This window comes from Orcinus orca, chromosome 5 (assembly GCF_937001465.1).
Source record: "Orcinus orca chromosome 5, mOrcOrc1.1, whole genome shotgun sequence".
NCBI lineage: Eukaryota > Metazoa > Chordata > Mammalia > Artiodactyla > Delphinidae > Orcinus > Orcinus orca.
In genome coordinates, this window is record NC_064563.1 from 120,156,730 (window position 1) to 120,181,645 (window position 24,916).

The 24,916-nt window shown below is 34.0% G+C and overlaps 1 long non-coding RNA gene across 1 annotated transcript; it reads left to right on the forward strand.

Moving 5' to 3' along the window:
• The first annotated feature begins 73 nt into the window (after nucleotides 1-73).
• Nucleotides 74-20,316, forward strand: LOC125964551 (uncharacterized). The gene is made up of 3 exons (XR_007477677.1): nucleotides 74-188; nucleotides 14,531-14,724; nucleotides 16,049-20,316. It is a non-coding gene; the product is annotated as an uncharacterized LOC125964551 (long non-coding RNA).
• The last annotated feature ends 4,600 nt before the right edge of the window (nucleotides 20,317-24,916 follow it).

The following is a 24,916-nucleotide window of genomic DNA, read 5'->3' on the forward strand; positions in this document are numbered from 1 at the left end:
GACCAGAGAAAGGACTTCCTTTACCGTGAGGACGCGGGCATGAGGGCCCCCATTCAACCGCTGCCAGGGGCGCCCGAGCCGCCCTCCCACGCAACGGACTACAGAGCCAATTAGGCTGGGGTGGAGGAGCGCTAACAAGAGGGACTGGAGTTTCTAACCAAACCTGTAGCGCCTGGAGCCAACTTGAGGTAAAAACAGTGTTTTTAGCACCGCCTCGCCGCTTTGCCTTCTGGGAAGTATAGTTACGGCCTGACCCCTTCGCCTGAGGGACAGTGAGCACCATTAGGTTATTGCGTTTTAGGGTGATGTCCCTAACCAGGCCCAGGATCCAGCGTTTGTTATTTCGTTCTTTCTACCTTTTAAAGCGTTCTCGTTTGCCTGCGATCCGGATTCCAGATTGCGGGGGGGGGGGGGGGGGGTTGTCCCAAACATTCCCCCCGCCCCCGCCCCTCGCTCCAGCATCCCTAGAAGAGCCCCTGCCACAGTGCGGGCGTAGAGGGAGGCAGGGGCTGGCGACCCTGGAACTTGGATACGATCCTCACTCCTGTGCTTTCGTTTTGGAAAAAAGGAATTCGAGGAATCCTCAGTTAATGCGATTTATCCAAAGGAGCAGGGACACATTTTCCTCTATTGCTAACACTGAAGAGGGCCGTTGAAAAGAAAAACGTAAACGAAATACCTTAACTTTCTCTTGAATTAAGTTATAAGTGGCAGGAATTGTTTTCATGCACAAATCACTTAACATGCAATGGCCATTTAGGACACTTGTGAACTGTTTTTCTGGTTCTAGTCTTAAATAGACCCGAGTTTTCTCGCTTCTTGGTCCCTAGTGTACTTTATGTGTGCTCTCCACTTTCGTGTATATTTTAAATGTGTCATAATGTAAAGAATAAAAAGCATGTGTGCCTATAGTGAGTAGTGTTCACTACCATTTCCTTATGAAGAATGCATAATTCAAACACTCAGTTCCTGAATATTACTGGGTATAATGATCATGTTAACATTTATTGAGCACAGTGTTAGCCACTAGTAACAACCAGAAGGAGAGACAGAAGATAAACACATAAATGTAATTTATTATGGTGTGTAACATAATTGCAGTATGGCCATAGGGCAGAAACAGGATTGAATAAAGGCTGTATAATTTTACCTTGAAGAGAGGACTTGGTGGAAGATAATACGTCTAAGCAGTACTTTGAAGAGTAAAAGGGAGCCACGAGATGGGTTGATGGGATAATAAGAAGCAGTTGGCTGGAGGTGTTCTAGGAAGAGGGAACTGAATTACCAAGAGTGTGGAAGCAGAAGGCAATCTCATAGAAGGCTGCTGGATCATAAAGCGTGAGGTGGAAGTTTCAGAGATAGAACTAGAGGTGTAAACCAAATCAGGAGGATTAGTCATTTGTGGCAGGCACTGGTCATTGCCATTCTCCTTGCCACCCACCCCTTCCTCCTTGCTAATAGGAACAAAAATTACTGGTAAGACTATCCCAGTTGTTTCTCAGGGGTATAGTAATGTTATTAAGAACAGAAAACACCGGAGTTGGGAAATAAGGATGAGGGCAGGGATATGGAAAGAAATGTGGATATACTGATTTCTTCATTTTTCCTAGCAGGGAGTTAATAGGTATTATGTAGAATGGCGAATTTCAGAAATAGAAACGTAAGTAGATCATTTAAGTTTATGAAGGCAACTTCCTGAAGGACCAAAAACTGATAAAACTTATAGAAAAAGGAATAGGTTATTAAGAATAAGTGGGATAAAATTAAAATGTACATTTTTTCAGTTTTTCACGGAGGAGTGTCAGTATATATAATTTAAAGTTAAACTTTTAAAATCTATATAGCAAAATATATCAACAAAGGAAGCAGTAAAACCAAAAAATATATCAGATGACAGATTTAAGATCAATTTTTATTATATTTATAAATATAAATGGGCTAGACTAAAAACTGGCACATTGTCAGATTTTCTTTTTTTTTTTTTATGCAGTTGTAGCTATTTATGAGAGAATTTTTGAGTGGATAACTAAATGAAGTTCATAGCTTGAAAATATCCTAGAGGGCAAGGTGGACCTACCCCTTATTTACAGAGAGAAAAATAAAAGACCAAGAGAAGTCAAGAAAATTATGCTCTCAATTAGCATTCATTCTCTTAATAAATTAAACCCTACCTTCAATTTAGTGATTAGAGGTAGGTAATCTTTAAAAATAGTAGGCAGAGTGAAAATTGTCTAATTATATATCCCAGTAATTCACATTATTATTTCAGAAATGTGCTCCATTAGGAAACTCATTGCCAAATAATTAAAATCTTACAACATATCAATGTAATTCAGAGGACAATTGCCCTTGTTGTTGTTTAAGAAAAATTCATTCAATGGAAAATTGATCCAGTTCTCTGCACATTCATTAAAAGAGTAAGCGTATTGAAATTACAACTTACTGTGCATTACATTTTTAGACTGTATGAAACACTATAATATTTGAACATAAAAAATTATTCCTTTGTTAAAATTATGCCATAACAGGACAAATCTCATTTAATGAACCGGAATATGTGTACTTTTTTTTCTTTTACTAGAGTGTTATGGCTTCATATATTTCTATCTTCTGGGGACTGAACATTTATTACATGAAGATTTTTCATGTAGAGGTATAGTAAGTAATAAATTTGGTTTGTAACTAAAAAGCTGATGCCAGTGTTGTTTTTTCAAAGAATCTATTACACTTCAGAATCTTTGATAAATGTATTTGCTATTTAGTTTGAAAATATCTTTTATTTTGGATATTGCCTATACGTTTCCAATGAATTTAAATGGAAATATATATTACATATGTCCCCAAAAAGTAACATATTGTCTTTTAAAAATATATTTCTGATCAAAGCAAAACATAATAAAAACTTAAAGGCATAAGAAGGCATTAATACTTCTTACATGATCAACAATATATATCCCAAACAATAAACCAGACAAAACTTAGAATTATTACCAGTAAAACTGAGAATGAAATAAGTATACCCATTTACAACTATTATAGAGCATTGCTCTGGAGTTAACAGCCAGTGCAAGAGAATAAAATAGAAGTATAAATTTGGAGAAAGAATAAAGAAGAAAATGTATGATTCTTTTCTAATATAATTATTGTCTTAATTCAGACAACTGTAACAAAATGCCACAGACTGGGTAGCTCATAAACAACAGAAATTTACTTCTCACAGTTCTGGAGACTGTGAAGTCCAAGATCAAGGCACTGGCTGATTTGATGTCCGGGAAGAACCTGCTTTCTGGTTCATAGAAAGCTGTCTTGTCTTTGTGTCTTCACAGAGTGGAAGGGACAAGGGAACTCTCTGGAGTCTCTTTGATAAGGGTACTAACCCCATTCAGGAGGGTTCCACCCTCAAGATCCAGTCACCTCCTAAGGTCCCACCTTATAACACCATCACACTGGGGATTAAGTTTTAATATATGTATGGTAGGGGCACAAACAAACATTCAGTCTATAGCAATTATATACATGGCAAAATTAGCACACCAAAAATATCTGAGAAACAATAAGAATTGAATAAGGGGCTCCTTTAATAATATTGTGCACAAATAATTTTCCTATATGCAAACAATAACCAGTTAGAAAAATATGGCAGGAAAGATCCTGTTTAATGTAGAAACAAAAAGGTAAAACCCATAGAATTAAATTTAAAAATAAAAGGAGAAACTTTCAAACTCCCCTAAGACTAGAACAATATATTTAAGTAAATGAAAGATAAAACCTTCTTGGATAGGAAAACTCAATAAATTTATTATAGAAAATTTTAAACATACATAAAATAAATTAATTACATGTACTTTATCCAGATTCAATAATTATCAACTAGTGACTAATCATGTTTCGTATCTATTTCCACCCATTTCCCAATCCATATTAGTTTGAAACTAGTAGAAAATAGATATATTTTTTATCTTTAAATATTTCAATAAATATATTTAAAAATTAATAATTTGCAAATACACACACATTGTCAAACCCAAATATTAAAAATAATTCTCTACTATTAAGAATCTAGTTAGTACTCAAATTTCCAATTGCTCCATAAATATTATATCGTTTTCCAGTTTGGTCCATTGACTTAGAATTCAAATAAAGTCTACAACTTGCAGTTTTAAAAAAATTGTCCTCCAAGGTTTTGTATAGTCTGAATTTTGCTGATTACATCTCTATGGTATAAACATGTTTGTTCCTTTTGTGTATCCAGTAAAGATTGTTAGTTGGATATGGTGGTTTGATCGAATTTAGGTTCTTTTTTGTTTTGTTCTTGCAAGACTATTTTGTCTTTGGTCATGTGTTTTTCTATTGGAAGGCAAATAATACTTGGTTGTCTCCCTTTTAGTTGATGATTAATGCCCAAGCTCATTAATTTATTAAGCATTGCAAAACAATGATATTCTATTTTTCCTTCTTTGTTAGGTGGAATATATTTATAAGCAAGAACTTCTCTCATTTACTATTTGATTACCTAGTGGCATAGTTTATGTAAAAAGGCAAGATTAACGCTTGATTTGTTCTCTTTACTTTCTACTTTTAAAAATAATCAGTTAGCTTACTTGCATCCTCCAGTGGTGACCAGTTAATTTGTTGTTATTGTTATTGTTGTTGTGTGGTGGTATATGTTCCAATCTATTTTAATTATTATCCTTTTAATACTTAGATTTTCTTAACTTTGGCCAGTGGCAGCCTCTTCAAAATTCACTGTTAAGTGCTTTTACCACAACCCTAGTAGGCTTTACTTATTTCCTTGCTACTTGCTCTGAAAAGATGCCTCAGGATCCCCTTATTCTTTTTTTTGACTCATATTTATTATTAGCCATACCTCCAAGGATCCCTGCTTGGATTTGGTATTTAGAGACCATAATTTGTGAGATAGGGAGTTACTATTTTAAAGATGCAGTTCTCCTTATATTTTTAATTTCAATGAAATATCAAATACAATGCCAGAAGGATATTTTATAACTTGACAAAATGACAATAAAACTCATTTGGAATATTTAGGAATAAGAATTTAATGAGAAAGCCCTTTCACATGTTAAAATAAATGACAAAGCTACAAAAATCAAAACAACTTTATACTATAGAGGAAATAGAAAATAGACCAAAGAAGAAAGTGGCATTTCCTTTAAAATGAGGAGAAAGGGAGAGATGGGTTATCCAATAAGTTTTATTGGAACAATTGGTTATGTCGTTAACCACAGAGATATTTTACTTTAACATCAAAATAAATTCCAGATGGATGAAAGATTTAATTCAAAAAGTATAGGTGGTTTTATTCATTAACTTGGGATTTGAAGAGGTATTTCAAATTAAAACTTAAAACCCAGAAATTGTGAAGCAAAACTATACAAAAAAAGAGAAATTTCATTATATAGAATTTTAAATTATTCATATATAAATATATATGAAGTCAAAAGACAAATGACAAGCTGAGGAAATATTAAACATACATGAGATGCAAGAGAGATTAACTTCCTTACTTTACAGAGAGCTCCTCTAAATATAAATATTTACAACCTAATTAAAATATCATAAAAGTTATTAATAACCGATTAATAGAAAGAAAATAAAAATGCAAGTGCAGAGTCCACACCAGAGAATCAGTGTCTCCTTAAATTTTGCACTCTGGTTATGGCCCTGTGACAAAGTAGACTCCGAAGCAAGAAGTATTATTAGATGTAAAAAGGAATATTTCATGATAATAAAGGATAACAGCAATCTTAAATTTGCATTTGCCTAAAAAAAGAGCTTTGAAATATATAAAGCTAAAATTGACATAGCTTTAAAAACACATACAGGAAAAACAGTAAAACCCAGAACCATAGATGGACATTTTAGCATACCACTCTCAGTAACAGAACATGACATTATCATCATATGACATTTCTCTGTGTGTCTCAGTGTATCTTTAGTTGGCCATTTTCTTATAAGGACATCAGTAATATTGGATTGAGAAACCACTCTACTCCATTGTGACCTCATTTTACCTAATTACATGCGCAACAATCCTAACTTTCAAATAAGGTCACACTCTGAGGTACTGAAGGTTAGGACTTCAGCATATCTTTTTTTGGGAGGGGGACACAATTCAACTTATAACAGACAGCAAAAAGTCATGTTACTCTTTTGATTTATATTTATTTAAATGTGATTAGAGTTTCTTTCCATTTACCACTCCTATCCTTGAACTATTGCTATGTTATATTTTGTACATAGAGTATGTTATTAATCCCACAAGGCATACTTATTATTACTTTTAAATCATAAATATGCATTTGATTTAACTTTAACTTTTATAGTGTTCATTTCTTTCATCTTTGACTATTTTCTTTCAACTTGAAAATATTCCTTTCATGGGCTTCCCTGGTGGCGCAGTGGTTGAGAGTCCGCCTGCCGATGCAGGGGACACAGGTTCATGCCCTGGTCTGGGAAGATCCCACATGCCGCGGAGCGGCTGGGCCTGTGGGCTATGGCCGCTGGGCCTGTGTGTCCGGAGCCTGTGCTCCACAATGGGAGAGACCACAACGGTGAGAGGCCTGCGTACCACAAAAAAAAAAAAAAAAAAAAGAAAATATTCCTTTCATGTTTCTTATAGTGCTGGTTCACTGGTAACACATTCTTTCAGGTTTTTTAAGGAGGGGCTGAAAACATTGTTAATTCACCTTCATTTTTGAAGAATATTTTCATTGGATATAGGATTTAGTTGGCAGTTTTAATTTTTTCTTTCAGTGCTTTAAAGATGTCATTCCATTACTTTTGTCTTTTATTTATTTTGGAAAGTCAGTCATAAATCTCATTCTTACTTCTGGAAGGTGATGTGTCTTTTTTTCTCTGCCTGATTAAAAATGTTCTTTTTCTCTATAATTTGAGCATTTTAACTGTGTTTTTCGATATACAGTTTCTTTGTATTTATCCTTCTTGGGGTTGGCAGAGATTCTTGGATCTCTGGTTGATGTCTGCCATCAGGTTTGGAAAAATTAGCAACCATATCTTTTCAAATATTGTGTTCATCCCTTTTCTCTTCTTCTGAGATTCCAATTACACATATATTCATGTCCTGCATTATTTATTGTCCTATAGTCTAGTATGCAGTTCCATTTTTTCCAAGTTGTTTCTTTGTGTACTTCTGTTTGAATATTCTATTTTTATGCTCACTAATAATGTCTTTATCGTGTCAATCTGCTATTTACTGTGTCTAGTCTGCTGTTAAACACATTCCATGAGTCCTTAAACTCATATATGTATTTTTTTTCAGTTTTAGAATGTCTCATTTAATTTTTATGTTGATTCTAATTATATACTGAAAATCTTTTATTCTTTCCAATTTACTTTATTTACAATTATTCTTGTTATTTATTTTAAAGGTCTCATCTGTTTATTCCAATGACATGATGGAGGGTGGAGAATCTCCTTATATCATCTTGTTTCTTTTTCTTTTCAGTTACATTCTCCTGCTTCTTCAGATATCTCATATTTATTTTAGCATGCCAAAAACCATAGAGAGAGAGGTTGATCTTATTTTCCCTCAGTCAGTATTTGCTCTTCTCTGTTACACACATAGACTGAGGGCAAATTACTTCTGTTCAATTGGAAATTTAGCGTGATGGGTGCTGAATTGTAGGTTAAGATAAATTTAGTACTTCTTGGGTTTCATATATTTCAAGTAGAGACATTTCTTTTGTTTTCACAGGCCCCTCCCTGTAGAAGAGCTTTGTCTCCTAAGCATTGCAAGAAAGCAAGAGTTTTTTGCACCACCCCAACACTCATATTCCATTTCCAGTGACTACCCAAAGCTCTGCTAGTTTCTCTTTCTCCTAGTAGAGTTTCTCTACGTAAGTCTTAACTAGATCTTCAAATCACAGATTTGACAAATGCTCCTAATGAAGCTAATCACTGCTAATCTCATCTTGCCTAAGAAGAGATATTCCATCTCTGGAGATAGTTTGTCCATTCCTTTTTGCTTCCTCACTGCTCTGGTGTCTTTATAAATTTGACTTATGGATGCATGCATTTTTCCCTTGTTTGTTAGCATGGTCAGGGGGGAGTTATAGCTTGCACCTATATTCTGCATTCTACTCAGTGGTTTAAATAGATACTTTAGCTTTTTTAAGTCTAATTGATTAGTCATGGCTGGTATGAATACTGTGACGAAAAGGATTTTGACATCACATTCAGACTCTTGGGGAATGAGGGCCATAATTAATTAACAATTTCTACCATGGGTTTGGATATGGGAGTGTGGCACATATGCTAGTCCTGTGTCTAACTGCACTATTACTGTGTGCTACAAACTTTGGCGGGTGGTGGATGTGCCCAAGACAAAGAAAGATAAAGACGGAAAGAGGCATGTACATTATAGACTATGAATGGAGCCTCCATGGGAGAAGGGGCTTTGTTGTCTTGTTCTCCATTGTATTCCCAGTTTCTGAAACAGTGAGTGCTAAATACATTGGGGCTGCTTAAAATATATTAAGTGAGTGAATAAGTAAGAGAAGTAAATATGGAGTGGATATAATTGGATGTAGGTGAGACCCTTTCCTGAATTTTGGGGACCCAGCTGCTTGCAGACTATGATCATGTCTGGCTCATCTTAGTATTTCCACAGCATGCCATACATGGTGATTAGATGCTTTTGAATGAGTGATTGAATGTGTATTGGAGCAGGTTATCATATATATTTTTAGTGTTGCTAAAATAATTGGATTTATCCATTCATTACATGAACTTTTACTGATTGCCTATCTGTTGTCAAATTCTACATATACTGAGGACAGCTTTTACTTAAAGTAATAACAATATGAAAATTTATACAAACAATAAGATAATATCTTAAATTTCTTTTTCACTAAATGCTACATAAACAGTGTATTCAACAACCTGTTAAAATAATTTTAGTCTTTTATCTTGTTTAATGAGCATTAGTGTCTTCTGCCACAAAGCTAGTCGTTCAAAGATTATATTACCTTGAACTTGAAGATCAAAACAAATGACTCTACTCATGAGAGATAAATCACTTCTTTCTGAAAAGCCATTTATTAATGATGAATTTGTATATAAATATGTATTATTTAAGTTCTCTTTAAGTTATAACAGTCTATGATTTGCTAAACAATTTATTTCAATGATGAATAAAACAAAATAATAATATTTATCATTTATTTAATTCTATAATAACTGCTTTATATGTATTATAAGCTGTATTTCTTTTTTTTTTTTTTTTTTTTTTTTGCGGTACGTGGGCCTCTCACTGTTGTGGCCTCCCCCATTGTGGAGCACAGGCTCCGGACGCACAGGCTCAGTGGCCATGGCTCACGAGCCCAGCCGCTCCGCGGCATGTGGGATCTTCCCGGAACGGGGCAAGAACCTGTGTCCCCTGCATCGGCAGGCGGACTCTCAACCACTGTGCCACCAGGGAAGCCCTATAAGCTGTATTTCTAAAAATGGATTTTGGGATAGGTTAATAATTTTTTACAGACAGGTAGCTAAGATTTAGAGATTTAGCTAAGGCAGAATTTGAAACCAGGTCTGTCTTATTAAAAGCAAACAAAGAAACTATCTTCTTGTCTTAGTCAGCTTGGGCTGCCATTACAGAATAGACTGGGTGGCTTAAACAACAGAAATTTATTTTCCCATAGTGGTTCTGGAGGCTGTAATATCCATGATCAAGATGCCAGCCAATTCAGCTCCTGATGAGAGTTCTCTTCCTGGCTTGCAGATGGTTGCCTTCTCACTGTATCCTCACATGGTTGAGAGAGAGAGAGAGAGAGAGAGAGAGAGAGAGAGAGATCTCTTTTCTTCCGTTTAAGACCACAGTCCTTTCAGATTAGGGCCCCATCCTTCTAACCTCGTTTAATCTTACTTACTTCCTAAGTACCCTATCTCTAGATACAGTCACATTGGGGGTTAGGGCTTCAACATAAGATTTTAATGGGAGTTCTTCAACACTATAATAGGCAATTTTGTAATTAGTACTATTTATAATTTTTAAATAAGGATGAAATGATTTAATATCTTGAGCTTTTTTCAGTTATTTTATTCGTCTTCTGGGTGTAATTTGCTTTGTGACCTACAATTAATAACTCCATGAATAACTCTCTGGCAAATAGTAATATTTGTTGAATGAATGAATGAATTCTATCTCCTAAGAACAAGTTTATGGTCATACAGATTTGTGTTCTTGTATGATTTTCAATTTTTTCTCTCCAAAGTATAAGTTATACATTATTTTTAATGCAAATGACACTCTGTAATTATTCTTCCTAGTAGCTCTAGAATTCAGGGAATGGTTATAAACCTAAACTATCTTTGGTTTCCTAAATTTAATTATGCCTTACAATATGGCACTTCAACAGTCTAATCCTCTTTGCCACCTTCATTGTTCCTCAGCCCATCAAAAGAGTATGTAGCCACAGCAAGATCATTATATTTTAGATATGGTTTTGGAGCACATGAATAAAACTGTCCCAATGATTAAAAATTATTTTATATAGCTGGAACATTCCATGGGGAGTTAATATGGATTCTAGAATATGGCAGCGTGTATCAATTTTCAGGTGGTTTTCTCTTTTTCAACAAAGAAAGCCTTAAGAAACATGGCGTTTTTCAAAGTATTTATTTGTTTTCCATAACAAAAAGTTTTGGCCTTAAATTTTTATCTGACATAAAGAAGAAGTTCAAGAGAAGTGCAAAATAAAATAGCTTTCTAGGCTTAACTACATACAGGCTGAAGACAGAGGAGAGAAGGGGAGGGATGTAAAATGTTCAGAATCTCTAGGTCCTATTCAAATGGTCTGACTTAAATATTTTAACAACAACCTATCTGAGATTTTAGTGATAAGTGTTGAAAGGTTTGGCTAATTTTTACCAGATTGTCTGTACTAAGTATATCAAGATACTCTTTTGGTTGAGATTGGGATGAAATCTATAAACTTGAAACAGAATAGCATATGTTGCCTGGTAGAACAGGAATAACTCTGGGCCAGCTATTAGAAGAGAGTTCCAGTGCCAGCTCTGTGACACTGATTACATCTCTTCAACAGAGATGGCCTTGGAGATTCATTTTTCTTCTAAAATGTTGTAACTGATTTCTCTCCCTCCCTTTTCCCACCTTTCTTCCCTCCCTTCTTTCCTTCCTTCCTTCCTTCCTTCCTTCCTTCCTTCCTTCCTTCCTTCCTTCCTTCCTTCCCTCCTTCCTTCCTTCCATAAATATTTATTTTACACCTACCATTTCTTGCAGTAAGGAACCAGAGTGAAAGAATTTCTGAGCTCAAGGAGCTTATAACTTAGTTGGAGAAGCCCACATATTTAACAACTACTTGCTAAAATAGTCATACAATTTTGTGTGATAACTGCTTCAGAGAAAGATTTACCTTAATGGAGAGGGGACTTTTTGGATAATATTTTATGTCTTTATTTCCCAACAGTTATTTCCATGTATTAAAGGGAAGCATTCAGCCTTTTTTTTTTTTTTTACTGTAATGAAATAGAGATTTAATTGCTAATGGGCCAAAATTTCTATAAAGAAGATAATACTGATAATGCAGTCTACTTAGGACTCTTTTAGACTAACTTTAGGACTATTTTAAATATATTTTTAAACAAAATTAGCTGTACTTTCCTAAAATTTTTCTTTTGCAGTATTCTAGGAAATAGGTTTAAACTTATTTCAGTGCCATTTCAAATGTTGGCAATGAGTTGTTTTATTCATGAAGATGATGAGCTCAGAGGATTAGGTGAAATATACTGTTGCTCTAGATTTCTCATTTTTTATGTGAAATTTTTTTCATAAATTTTAGGCCAGCTGAAAACATTTTCTTTATATAGCTTGTTGTAAAAAATTTAAACAATGCAGTAGTATGTAAAATTAGAAAACTTTTCTCCTTTGAAAAATCCAACTTTCCCATATGGTGTGTTTCCTTGAATTTTTTTTTTTCTGCAGACATACATAACATAACTATACATATTTTAAAATAGAAATGTGCTCATATGATATATATTATTCTGTAATTTTGCATATTTTCCTTAATAATATATAGTAAATATCTTTCCACATTGTTATGCAAAATTCTGTTCCAATCTAATAGCTATGTAATTCTCCACTACACTAATGTACTGTAATTTATTTAAGCAATCAGATATGTACTTGGGTACTATTGGACACTTGTGTTATATCTAGCTTTTTGCTCTTATAATTCTGCACTGAAATCTTTCTGCATCTGTCTTTCCTTCTTCTATAATTATTTCTGTGTATCACTTATTAGGAGTTAAAAACTTTAATTTTGAATAGGTATTTTGATAAGTATTGCTAATTTGTCCTCCAAAAATCTGTACAAATTTATACTCCTGTATATAAATGTGTATGTGTAGCTGCCCCTCCCTTCCTTCTGGCCAGTGCTGCATATTATCAATACTTGCTAATCTCATAGGATTTGCTAATCTCATTACAGTAACTGTAATCTTACAGTTACTTTATTTTTGCATTTATATGTTTATTAGTGATGTTAAAAAATCTTTGTTAATGTTTATATTTCATTTATATTTTATTTTGTTCATATCCTTCATTCATTAGTTGGTCATTTTTATTTATTATTTTGTGGATACTTCTTATTAATATTCATATCAAAATTCTCATTTATATGCTGTAGTAGTTTTTCCCAGTATGTTGTTTGTTTTTTATTCTGTTTATGCCATCTTTTGTCATGTTGAAGTTTTAAATTTTTATATAGTCAAGTGTTTTCTTTTATGGCTTCTAAGGTTGGTGTCATTCATTGAAAGAACTTCCCAAATTAAGATTTGAATAATGCTCCCACATTTTATTCTTATATATTTTTGTTTTATATTCAAATCTTAAAGTTAACAGAAATTTATTATAACATATATTGTGAGATTGATTTCCAATTCTATTCCTAAATATACAGGCAATTGTTTAAATAATAGTTACCAAGTAGGCTGTTCTGTTCCTCACTGGTTTGAAATGATTCATTTATAGTGTTCAAAACTTCCATATGCTCATGAGTCTTTGCTTGACTATTGTGTTTCATTAATCCAATTATCGGGGTCAGTAACATACTGTTTTAATCACTGAAGCTTTATCATAAATATTTTTATCTGATTGGATAAGTGTATATTTATTACTCACTTTTGACAATTTCTTGCCCCTTTTCATTGACTTACTTTTCCACATGGATTGAAGAATCAACTTAGTTCTTTTTTCTCTAAAAAATTCTAATAGGATTTTGATTAAAACTTTAATCTTTTGTATTGGTTTGAGGAGAATTGACATCTTTCCAGCAATGAGATTTTCTATCTAGGAATAAGATGTATTTCCGTATTTAATGAGGACTTCTATGTCCAGTGGTACAGTTTTAATTTCCTCAAATAGGTTTTACACATTCCCTGTTAAGTTTATTCAAAGGTCATCTGTAGCCTTTGTTGGTATTATTATGCAATCTTTGTTAGAATTACACTGTCAATTAAAACTATTAGACTACTGATTTTTTGATACATTTAATCAGTTTAATTCTCATTTGATTTATTTCTGATTTTCTAAGTAGCTATCATCTTTAAATAATGATAATTCATTACTGTTGTGGAGTGAGAAAATAGTGAAGGAGTTCCCTGCAAGTGTGGGGAAGCATTTTTCTTTTTATTTATACTGTATGGAGCAGTGCTATATGGGGATACTATTCCACTTTTTCTTTGGCTTTGAGAACCATGTTAGGAACCTGTTTAACTTTGTCCAAAATGGAGTCCTCACTGGTTGTAGCCTTCATTCATTAGACAGACAAGCTAGTACCTCCAGAGTATTATAAAGGCATGTTTTACTCCTAAATTTTTCCAATTACCCTGGGAGTTGCTTACTCCCAGGCCTGCTCTTGTTTCCAACCTCTGCTGATGGGTTTCTTCCTAGCACTGGTTCAGAAAGTTGGTGCAGCTTCGCTCTGGATACTACATTCTTTTCCTGTTGAATTTTTGATTTTTTTTTTCTTTCTTTTCATGCTCTTCTTATCTCAGTGCTTTATTTTTTATGATTCTTGTATAATATTTGGTACACAAAATTATGTATATAATCTATGTATAAATTGTGAAGCAAAATAATAAAATGTACACTGATGAATCCCCCTCCTACCTTAAGAACTTTACCCATGCCATTCCAAATACCACTGAATCTACCAATGTGTTTCTTTCCTATCTTTTCCTATTCCTGCCTTCCTCTTAGAAATAAATTTTGTGTTACCCATTTCCTTTCTTTAAAAATTATCAATATGATGCATACCAAAACAGTACATTATTTAGTTTTAGTTTTGAGCTGTGTAAAACATTTGGCCACATGTTGGCATCAGTTAGGGTTTGCTCGGGGAAGCAGAACCCATATGAGTGATATAGAATTAGGTATTTATCGTAGGAGTTAGAATTTAGGCAATTATAGAACCAAATACGCAGTCTCCATAGGTCTCTTTTTTTTTTTTTTTTTTGCTCCCCTCAGTTTGAAGTCAGCTAGGACTGGGTCTGTAAGTGAAGCTGTACATGAAGTGGGAGAGACCAAGGACAAACTGGAAACATATTTGCCTTCCATGGCCTCCAGTCTTGATGAGGCAGATGACCTGCAGGATAAGATGACTCTCTTGACCCTGGAGCTGAACCACAGCCAGAATCAGAGAAGCTGAACAAGACCTGGAGGTATCTGGGTGGGGAGCTGTTGGCCTGGCTGCTGTCCTTTGCCAAGATCAGTCACAATGTTTGTGAACTGCAACTGCACATGAATGATACTGATATTCTGGGAGTTAAAAATTTCACCTTCCAAATCTCAGATAAATTTCTCTTGTAGCAACCTAACTAAAAAGCACAGAGACAGGGGGACTCTAGGGCACATAGTTTCAAATTAGTTGAATCGACCTAATGAAAAATTATCCACTTTTATAGATTTCTGTAACTTTTTTCTCTATTTACTTTCTGAGCTATTTTTTTGTAGTTATATATCCTTAATTTTATTGGTATATAATAGCTCATTATGTGAAGAAACCTCACAACTTATCCATTCTGCTGTTTTATGGACATTTCATTTGTTTCCAGTTATAATTGTCGTTATGAAGAATGCTGCCGTAGACATTCTCCTGATGTAATTATAAAAGCATTTCCCAATGGTTTAGAAATAGGAGAATGTAGAATACATGAATATTTGGCTTTATAAAATAAATCCAAATTGTTTGTTAGAGTGGTTTTACCAAATTTATACTCATAGCCATGCCATACAGAGTTTTAATTGAACCACATGGTTGCCAACACTTGGCTTTATCATACTCGTTAATATTATCTACTCTGATAAAAGTAGAGTGATATCTCTTTGTGATATTTATTTGCATTTTCCTGATTGTTAATGAGATTGAGTTCTTTACATGTTTTTAACACTATATTTTGCAGTTTTTAGTACTAATATATGTTGCAAATATTTCTATGGCCTATCTTTAGCTTACCTTTATAATGTTTTTTAATGACATAAACTTTAAGTATATAATGTGGTCAATTTTATCAGTCTTTTATGATTAATACCATTTATATCTTGTTTAAAAACACCTAACCTACTCTGAGGTCATTAATATATCCTCCTATACTCTGTTAGCTTTGAGATTGGGTCTTTAATCAAATTGGAATTGATTTGTGTGTGGTTTGTGGTAAGGATCCCATACTCTTTTTTTTTCAGATTTATAACTATTAGCTGAATATTATTTATTGAAGAGTCCATAATTTCTATGTTTTGCATGGCCATCTCTATTATACATCAGATTTCAATATTTATAGGTCTGTTTCTGAGCTATTTTATTTTACCAGTCAATTGATCTAATATCATTTTTATTATTATAGTATTATAATAGATCATGCTATTTATCAGGGCAAATACCTTTGCTTTATTCCTTTTCTTCAAGAGTGTGTTGGCTATTTTTCTTCCATTTATTTTTTATACAAATATTAGAAAAAAAGTCTAGTTTCCATTTCTGTATTCAAGGAACTTAGAAGCCCCCATTCTGTCCTACAACAAGTAAAAAGCTGAACAGACTGAAAAATCAACTCTTCTAGGATCCATAAGAGAGGTGGGTAAATGGTTGGAGAAAAATATACCATGCTAACACTAGTCAAAAGAAAGCAAGACTAGCTATATTAATTTTGTGCAGAGCAAACTTTAAAGTAAGGAACATTAGGGATGCCCTCTTTAGAGGGCATTGCCTATTGATAAAGCAGTCAATCCTTGTAGAAGAAATAACAATCCTTAACATATATGTTCCCAACAACAGAGTGTCAAAATACATGAGGCAAAAACTGCCTTTATCAGAAATAGATCCAGTAGGTAGAAAAATCAGTAGGGACATAGTTGAACTCAATAATCCATCAATCCATTGGATATAACTGACATCTACAGACCATTTCATCAAAAAATAGTAGATTACACATTCTTTGCAAGCACATATGGAACATTCACTGAGACAGACCACATTCTGGGCTATATTTGTTAACATGACTTAACAAATTTAAAAGAATAGAAATCATACAATATCTGCTCTCAGACCACAGTGGAAGTCATAATAATAGAAAGATGACTGGAAAATTCCAAAATATGTACAGAATCAAACAATGTACTTTTAAATAACACATGGATAAGAGAAGAAATCTCAAGAGAAATTTAAAATATTTTGGACTAGATGAAAATAAAAACACAATTCATCAAAATTTGTGAGATGCAACAAAAGTAGTGCTTTGAATGAAATTTATAGCACTGAACGCATACATTAGAAAGAAGAAAGATGGAAAATAAAAAGTCTAAGTTTTTACTGTAAGAAACTAGAAAAAGGTCAAATTAAATTCAAAGTATGCAAATAAAAGAAATAACAAGAATTAGAGCAGAAATCAATGAAATTGAAAACAAGAAATCAACAGTGAGAAAAAATGAAACCAGAAGCTGGCTCTTTGAAAATCAACAAAATCAATAAGCCTCTAGCCAGGCTAATTAAGAAAAAAAAGTGAAAGAGAGGATACAGATTACTAATATCAGAAATCAAAAAGGAGACATTACTGTACTCCCAATGAACATTAAAAGGTTAATAAAGGAATACTATGAACAGTTCAATGCCCATAAATTTTATAACCTACATGAAATAGGCCAATTTATTGAAAGATACAATCTGCCAAAACTCACACAAGAAGAAATAATCTGGACAGATGTATATTTATTGAAATAATTGAATCAATAATTAATAACTTTCCAAAACTGGAAACAACAGGCCCAGATGGGTTCACTGGTGAATTCTGTCAAACATTTAAGGAAGAAATTATGCCAGTTCTCTACAATCTCTTTCAGAGTATACAACAGAGGAAATACTTCTAACCCATTCTATGAGGCCAACATTACTGTAATACCAAAACCAGACAAAGACATTACAAGAAAAGAAAAATACAAACCAATATCTCTCATGAACATAGATGCAAAAATTCTCAGTAAAATATTAGCAAATCAAATCCATGGCCAATTGGGATTTATCCCAGGTATGCAAGGCTAATTCAACATTCAAAAATCAATTAGTGTAATTCATCACATCAACAGGCTAAAAGCAAAAACAAAAACACATGGTCATATCAATAGATACAGAAAAAGCATTTGACAGAAGCCAAAAACCATTCATGATAAAAACTCTTAGTAAACTAGGAATGGAAGGAAACTTGCTCAAATTGATTAAAAAATATCTGTAAAAACCTTTAGCTAACACCATACTTAATAGTGAGAAACTTGAATCTTTCCTACTAAGATCAAGTACAAGGCAAGGTTGTCCCCTCTCATCACTCATTTTGACATCGTATTGGAAGTCCTAGCCAATAAGAAAAGAAAAAGAAATAAAAGTTATACAGGCTGGGAAGGAAAAAACAAAACTCTCTTTCTTTGTGGTTGACATAATTGTCTATGTATAAAATGCAAAAGAGTTAACAATAACATCAAAAACTCCTAGAACTAATAAGTGATTCGCAAGTTTTCAGGATTCAAGGTTAATAGACAAAAGTCAATTACTTTTTTATATATCAGCAATGAACAAGTGGAATTTGAAATTTAAAACAATAACATTTGCCTTAGCACTCAGAATATGAAATTTTTAGGTATAAATCTAACAAAATGTGTACAAGATCTGTGTAAAGAAAACTACAAAATCCTGATGAATGAAATCAAAGAACTAAATAAATAGATACTCTATACATGGCTAGGAAGACTCGATATTGTAAAGATATCAGTTCTTCCCAACTTGATCTATAGACTCAATGAAATCCCAATCAAACTCCCAGAAAGTTATTTTTGAATATCAACAAACTGATTCTAAAGTTTAAATGGAGAGGTGAAAGACCCAGAATAGCCAAAACAATATTAAAGGAGAAGAACAAGTTTGGTTAACTGACACTACCTGATTTCAAGACTTACTATAAAGCTGTAGTACTGAAGACAGTGTGATATTGGTAAAAGAATAGACAAATTAATGGAACAGAATAGAGAGCTCAGAAATAGGTCCAGGTAAATATAATCAGCTGATCCTTGTCAAAGGAGCAAAGTCAATACAATGGAGTAAAGGTGGTCTTTTCAGCAAATGGTGCTGGAACAACTGGACATCCACATGTGAAAAATTGAATATAGACACAGATTTGACATCTTTCACAAAATTAACTCCAAATGGATCATAGACCTAAGTGTAAAACACAAAACTGTAGAACTAGAAGATAACATGGGAGAAAACCTAGATGACCTCGGGTATGATGATGACTTTTTAGATACAACACCAAAGACATGATCCATGAAAGAAGTAATTGTTAAGTTGGACTTCATTAAAATTAAAAACTTCTGTTCTGCAAAAGACAATGTCAGAGAAGACAAGCCACGGACTAGGAGAAAATATTTGCAAAAGACATCTGATAAATGAGTATTATCCAAAACATACAAAGACAGTAAAACTTAACAATAAGAAAACAAACAACCACATTAATACATGGGCCAAAGGCCTTGACACCTGAACAAGAAGATATACAGATGCCAAATGTTCACGTGAAAAGATGCTTTACATCATGTGTCATCAGGGAAATGCACATTTAACAAACATGAGATACCACTACACACTTATTAAAATGGCCCAAAACCAGAACACTGACAACACCAAATCCTGGTGGGGATGCGGACAACAGGAACTCAAATTAATTGCTAGTGGGAATGCAAAATGGTACAGTCATTTTGCACAATAGTTCTGCAGTTTCTTACAAAATTAAACATACCCATATGATTGAGCAGTCGTGCTCACTGATATTTACCTAAAGGAGATGAAAACTTAGGTCCACACAGAAACCTGCATGTGATTGTTTATAACAGCTTCCTTCATAATTAACAAAATTTGGAAGCAACCAAGATGTCCTTAGGTAGGTGACTGTATAAATAAACTGTGGTACAGCCAGACAATGGAATATTATTTAGTGCTAAAAAGAAAGGAGCTATCAGGCCATGAATAGACATGGAGGAAACTTAAATGCATATTACTAAGTGAAAGCAGCCAATCTGAAAAGGCTACATACTATATGGTTCCAACTATATGACATTCTAAAAAATACAAAACTATGAAGATAGTAAAAGGATAGTAAAAAGATCAGTGGTTTCTAGGGGTTAGAGTGGCGTCAAGTCAAGGGATGAAAAGGCAAAGAACAGAGGACTTTTAGGGCAGTGGAACTATTCCATATGATACAATAATGATGTATACATGTCCTTATACATTTATCCAAACCTGTAGAATGTGCAAAACCGAGAGTGAACCCTAAGGTAAACTGTGGACTTTGGATGATTATGATGTGTTAATGTAGGTCCATCAGTCGTAGCCACTCTCGTGGGAGATGTTGATAATGGAGGAGGCTATACATGTGCAGGGAAGGAGGTATATGGGAAATTCCTGTATCTTCCCCCCAGTTTTGCTGTGAGCCCAAAACTGCTCTAAAAACTTGTCTTTTTTTTTTTTTTTTATTAAAAAAAAGCACTTGGGTGATCCACTTTGATCAGAACAGTGGATCTGGGACCATTTTAGTCCTGTCCAAGGACCTTAGCTAAATCCACGAGTCTCAGATTCATTTTCTCTGTCTTGCTACTAGCAAGGATTTGGAGTGATGATTTTTGCATTTGCCCTTAGGGCATCTCTGCCTCCTGAGGATTCTTTTTTGGCTTTCCTTTTGAATTTCAGCAAGCTTTTTAAAATATATATATATTTTAGTCACTTAGAGATTTTCCTTAAATTTTCAGCAGCATGCAATAAAAATAATTTCTTATTGAAGCTCTTTTTTTTTTCCGTAGTGAGAGGACTCTAATGTGTCTAATATACAATTCTTCCAGAAGTGCAAGTCCTCCAGATTTCTTATGTTGCAACCTTAAAAACTCTGAGCTAAAAATGGCATAATTTAAATTGACTGATGACCCCCGGAAAGGCAATTTTTACTTGTGAGTTAGGGCCAGTGAAAGTGACCACACACCTTAACTTCTGCCATTAAAATCAATTGACCTGGACCCATATCCTGTTTCTCTATTGTACATTATTACCGAAGTTGGAAAGAACTGTGTACCTAGATAGCTGAGAACTCTTAACCACCTTTCTCTCTTATTTAAAAACTATAAACCAGAGATTATTTGCTCTCCAGATGGGGTTATATGAATCAATAATAGTGAAAAGCCATGCCAAAATGAGAAGGATAGTCAAGAAAATCTCAATATCAGTAGTTTAAGAACTTTAAAAAACAGTCCAGAATGTAGATATGCCTGGATGATATCCCCAAAACTAAGAAGTCTCTGAAACAAAGAAACAAAACCAGAAGATTATTTTGTTAACCTCTTATTCAATATCAGGCTTCATTATGACTCTCAGATACTTCAAATTAATTTTAAAACTATGAATTGAAAGTCTGCCACTTGAGTTCTTAGCCAGACCTTGCTATCAATACTCATGCTTTCCACGATCATGGCAGTAGCAGTTCACTAACATTTTGGCATGCTATAATTTGGATGTAGTTTGAAGTGACCTTTAACTTTGACATTTAGTTCTATGGGGATGAAGTGGGAAAGGAGTCATTTCAATGTTTCAAGCAGTATCCTCACCAGAGAGACTGGGTAGAAGCATGCTGAGAGCACAAGCTTTGAAGCCAGACAGACCTGACTTCACATCCCAATACACAATCCGAGGGAAGTTCTAGACCCTGTTAGCCTCAGACAACCCAGCTGGAAAAATGATCACAGTTCCTTCTTTGCAGGGCTGTGGTGAAAATGAAGTGAAATAATATGTATATTATACTTGACATATAATAGGCATTCAGTAATAGCATATACTGTATTCCCTATTATAATTATTATGTACTTACTTGTCTTGGACAAATCTACATTTTCCTAATGAGGATTAGATAATAAGAGGAGAATGATAATTATTCTTTCCTCTTAAGCAATATTTGTCCTTTAATCAAGGAGTGGAGCAAAGGAGGTAGAAGAGGGTGAGCATGGGGATCTCATTTACTAGGTTGGTCATCAATATGAATCACATTTATTGCTCAACTGTCTTCCTCATTTATTATTGGCATAGACATCAAGTAAATAATTTAAGCACCATATAGAATGTATGAAGTTATATATGAACTGCTTTCCCTGTAGTTGAAGTTCGAATCCAAATATTATTAGCAAAGTAACTCAAGCAGAGCCAATCTATTTTAGACCACTTATGGTGAAGGTTGCTGCCCAACTAATCTTCCCTAAACAGTGAATTTATCAAGTCACTCTCTTTGAATTTATCAAAACTCATCTTTCTTACGTCCTGATTCACCAAATCTAAACTTTCCGCCAAGCTTGAAAGCTTGAATCTCCCTATACGGGCCACTCACTTTCAAGCCAAGTATTTCTTGCTATTCCCTTACCCTACTCTCTGCTTTAGGGTGACCTACTCCCTGCCCACAAACAGATTCTGACCAGGCTTTGCTCCCTCCCCATTGCTCATGTTCTCTTTGCCTGATGCAACGTTCACTAAGACTTCTGCCTTCTCAGATCCAGACCAGTATTCACATGCCCTTTCATTGCTTTTCCATTATGAGCATTTCCCAAACTAGTCTCTAACAATCCCCAAACTTGTGCAGGAACTTTTACATGACTTAATTTAGCTCATAATTTAATGCTGACTTTTGTTGACAATACTATTTCATGTGAAATAAAGTGGTCTATCCAATCAGAATATGGGGTCCTTGAAAATAGATTGTCTTATAGTCCTGCATCTCTTACAATCCTAAGTATAGTATTGAACACAGAGGCTTGATACATGTTAACTGATGAACTATTTGATTATAATCAGCATTTTTATATTTGCCCACATTGTGACTTTAGCCATGGATAATATCTAACATACTGAGTTAATTTATGGTACAAGCAAATTAAGATTCTGCTTACAATTCTTGGTTTTTGAAATATTTTTTAAATCTCAGGGTTCAAAGCATGAAATTTGAGGGTGCTAAAGAATATGCAAATTATATTTTGTTACCCAAAGGTATATTTATAGTATCTTAATTAACCTAAACTATTTAAGAAAAAGGGCTATATTTCCACTGAGTCAAAGTGCTCTTGGGACAGGAGTCCCAATTTATCAGTCACAATCAGCTGATTAATGCTTATGTCTGATGACTTTTAGATACTTCTGTAGTTGATACATCTATCTTGAGAATTTTATAGCAGTGGGAGAAAATAAATCAGTTTCTTTTACTGCCTTATAATACTATAAGATAAACTTTTAATATTTTTACATAATCATGGCTTACATTCATTTTCTAAGACAGAATCCTAATTTAATGTCTTCGATATATTTGTTTTATACTTTTTTATCTTTTTCATTAACCATACTATTATTATGTACTTTCAAAAAAGAAAACTAGTTATTTTACTCGAGTTGTATGGTATACTATAACTTTTAGTAGGATATTATTATACATTACACAAAGCAGGCTTAATGTACTTAAAGGTGTCTTGCTAGCCCAGATTTTGTTCCCAGATTCGAGGAAAAATGCACTCCATTTATTTAATTATTATCTTTTTAATATGAATCTCTCACCGTGTTCATGCTGTGAAATTTTAATGGTCTAGAGATGATCTGGCGAACAAGTTACAGAGTGAAAGAACAAATGGTATTTTGAAGGTTTGAACAGTGAAATATATAGTGACCAGCAGGTGTCTCTGTTACACAATGTAGTTGAGATTCTGGAGGCTTTTCTAACATCGACCCTATTTTACATCTAACTAAATTCTCTTCAATTTTTACATTTAAATTTCCTCTCTTCTTCCACACCACTTAAAGAAATCCTTACTCCTTATATGGTTCATCATGGCTCTGCTTTTTATTTTCCTTAAGATGCTGTATCCAAAATTCATTTTTTAGTGCCCAACTTCTGCCTTCTTTCTTTAAGTTTATCTTGTACCATTTTTTAGAATGAGCATTGGATTAAGATCTTTAGAAGCCCTCAACACTAAAAAGATTGTAAAATCACATCTTCACATATGTAACGAAATCAAAATATAGTAAACTGTAAAGTAATGGTAAGGAAGTTTGACAAAGTTGCTCTTTTTATTTTTATTTATTTTAATAGTTTAACATCTTTATTGGAGTATAATTGCTTTACAATGATGTGTTAGTTTCTGTTTTATAACAAAGTGAATCAGCTATACATATATCCCCATATCTCTTCCCTCTTGCCTCTCCCTCCCTCCCACCCTCCCTATCCCACCCCTCTAGGTGGTCACAGAGCACCTAGCTGATCTCCCTGTGCTACGAGGCTGCTTCCCACTAGCTATCTATTTTACATTTGGTAGTATATATATGTCCATGCCACTCTCTCACTTCGTCCCAGCTTGCCCTTCCCCCTCCCCATGTCCTCAAGTCCATTCTCTAGTAGGTCTGTGTCTTTATTCCCATCCTGCCCCTAGGTTCTTCATAACCATTTTCTTTCTTTTTTTTTTTTTTAGATTCCATATATATGTGTTAGTATACAGTATTTATTTTTCTCTTTCTGACTTACTTCACTCTGTATGACAGACTCTAGGTCCATCCACCTCACTACAAATAACGCAATTTTGTTTGTTTATGGCTGAGTAATATTCCATTGTATATATATGCCACATCTTCTTTATCCATTCATCTGTCGATGGACACGTAGGTTGCTTCCATGTCCTGGCTATTGTAAATGGAGCTGCAATGAACATTGTGGTACATGACTTTTTTTGAATTATGGTTTTCTCAGAGTATATGCCCAGTATTGGGGTTGGTGGGTCATATGGTAGTTCTATTTTTAGTTTTTTAAGGAACATTCATACTGTTCTCCATAGTGGCTGTATCAATTTACATTCCCACCAACAGTGCAAGAGGGTTTCCTTTTCTCCACACCTTCTCCAGCATTTATAGTTTGTAGACTTTTTGATGATGGCCATTCTGACTGGTGTGAGGTGATACCTCATTGTAGTTTTGATTTGCATTTCTCTAATGATGAGTGAAGTTGAGCATCCTTTCATGTGTTTGTTGGCCATCTGTATATCTTCTTTGGAGAAATGTCTATTTAGGTGTTCTGCCCATTTTTGGATTGGGTTGTTTGGTTTTTTTGATATTGAGCTGCATGAGCTGCTTGTAAATTTTGGAGATTAATCCTTTGTCAGTTGCTTCATTTGCAAATATTTTCTTCCAGTCTGAGGGTTGTCTTTTTGTCTTGTTTATGGTTTCCTTTGCTGTGCAAAAGCTTTTAAATTTTATTAGGTCCCATTTGTTTATTTTTATTTTTATTTCCATTTCTCCAGGAGGTGGGTCAAAAA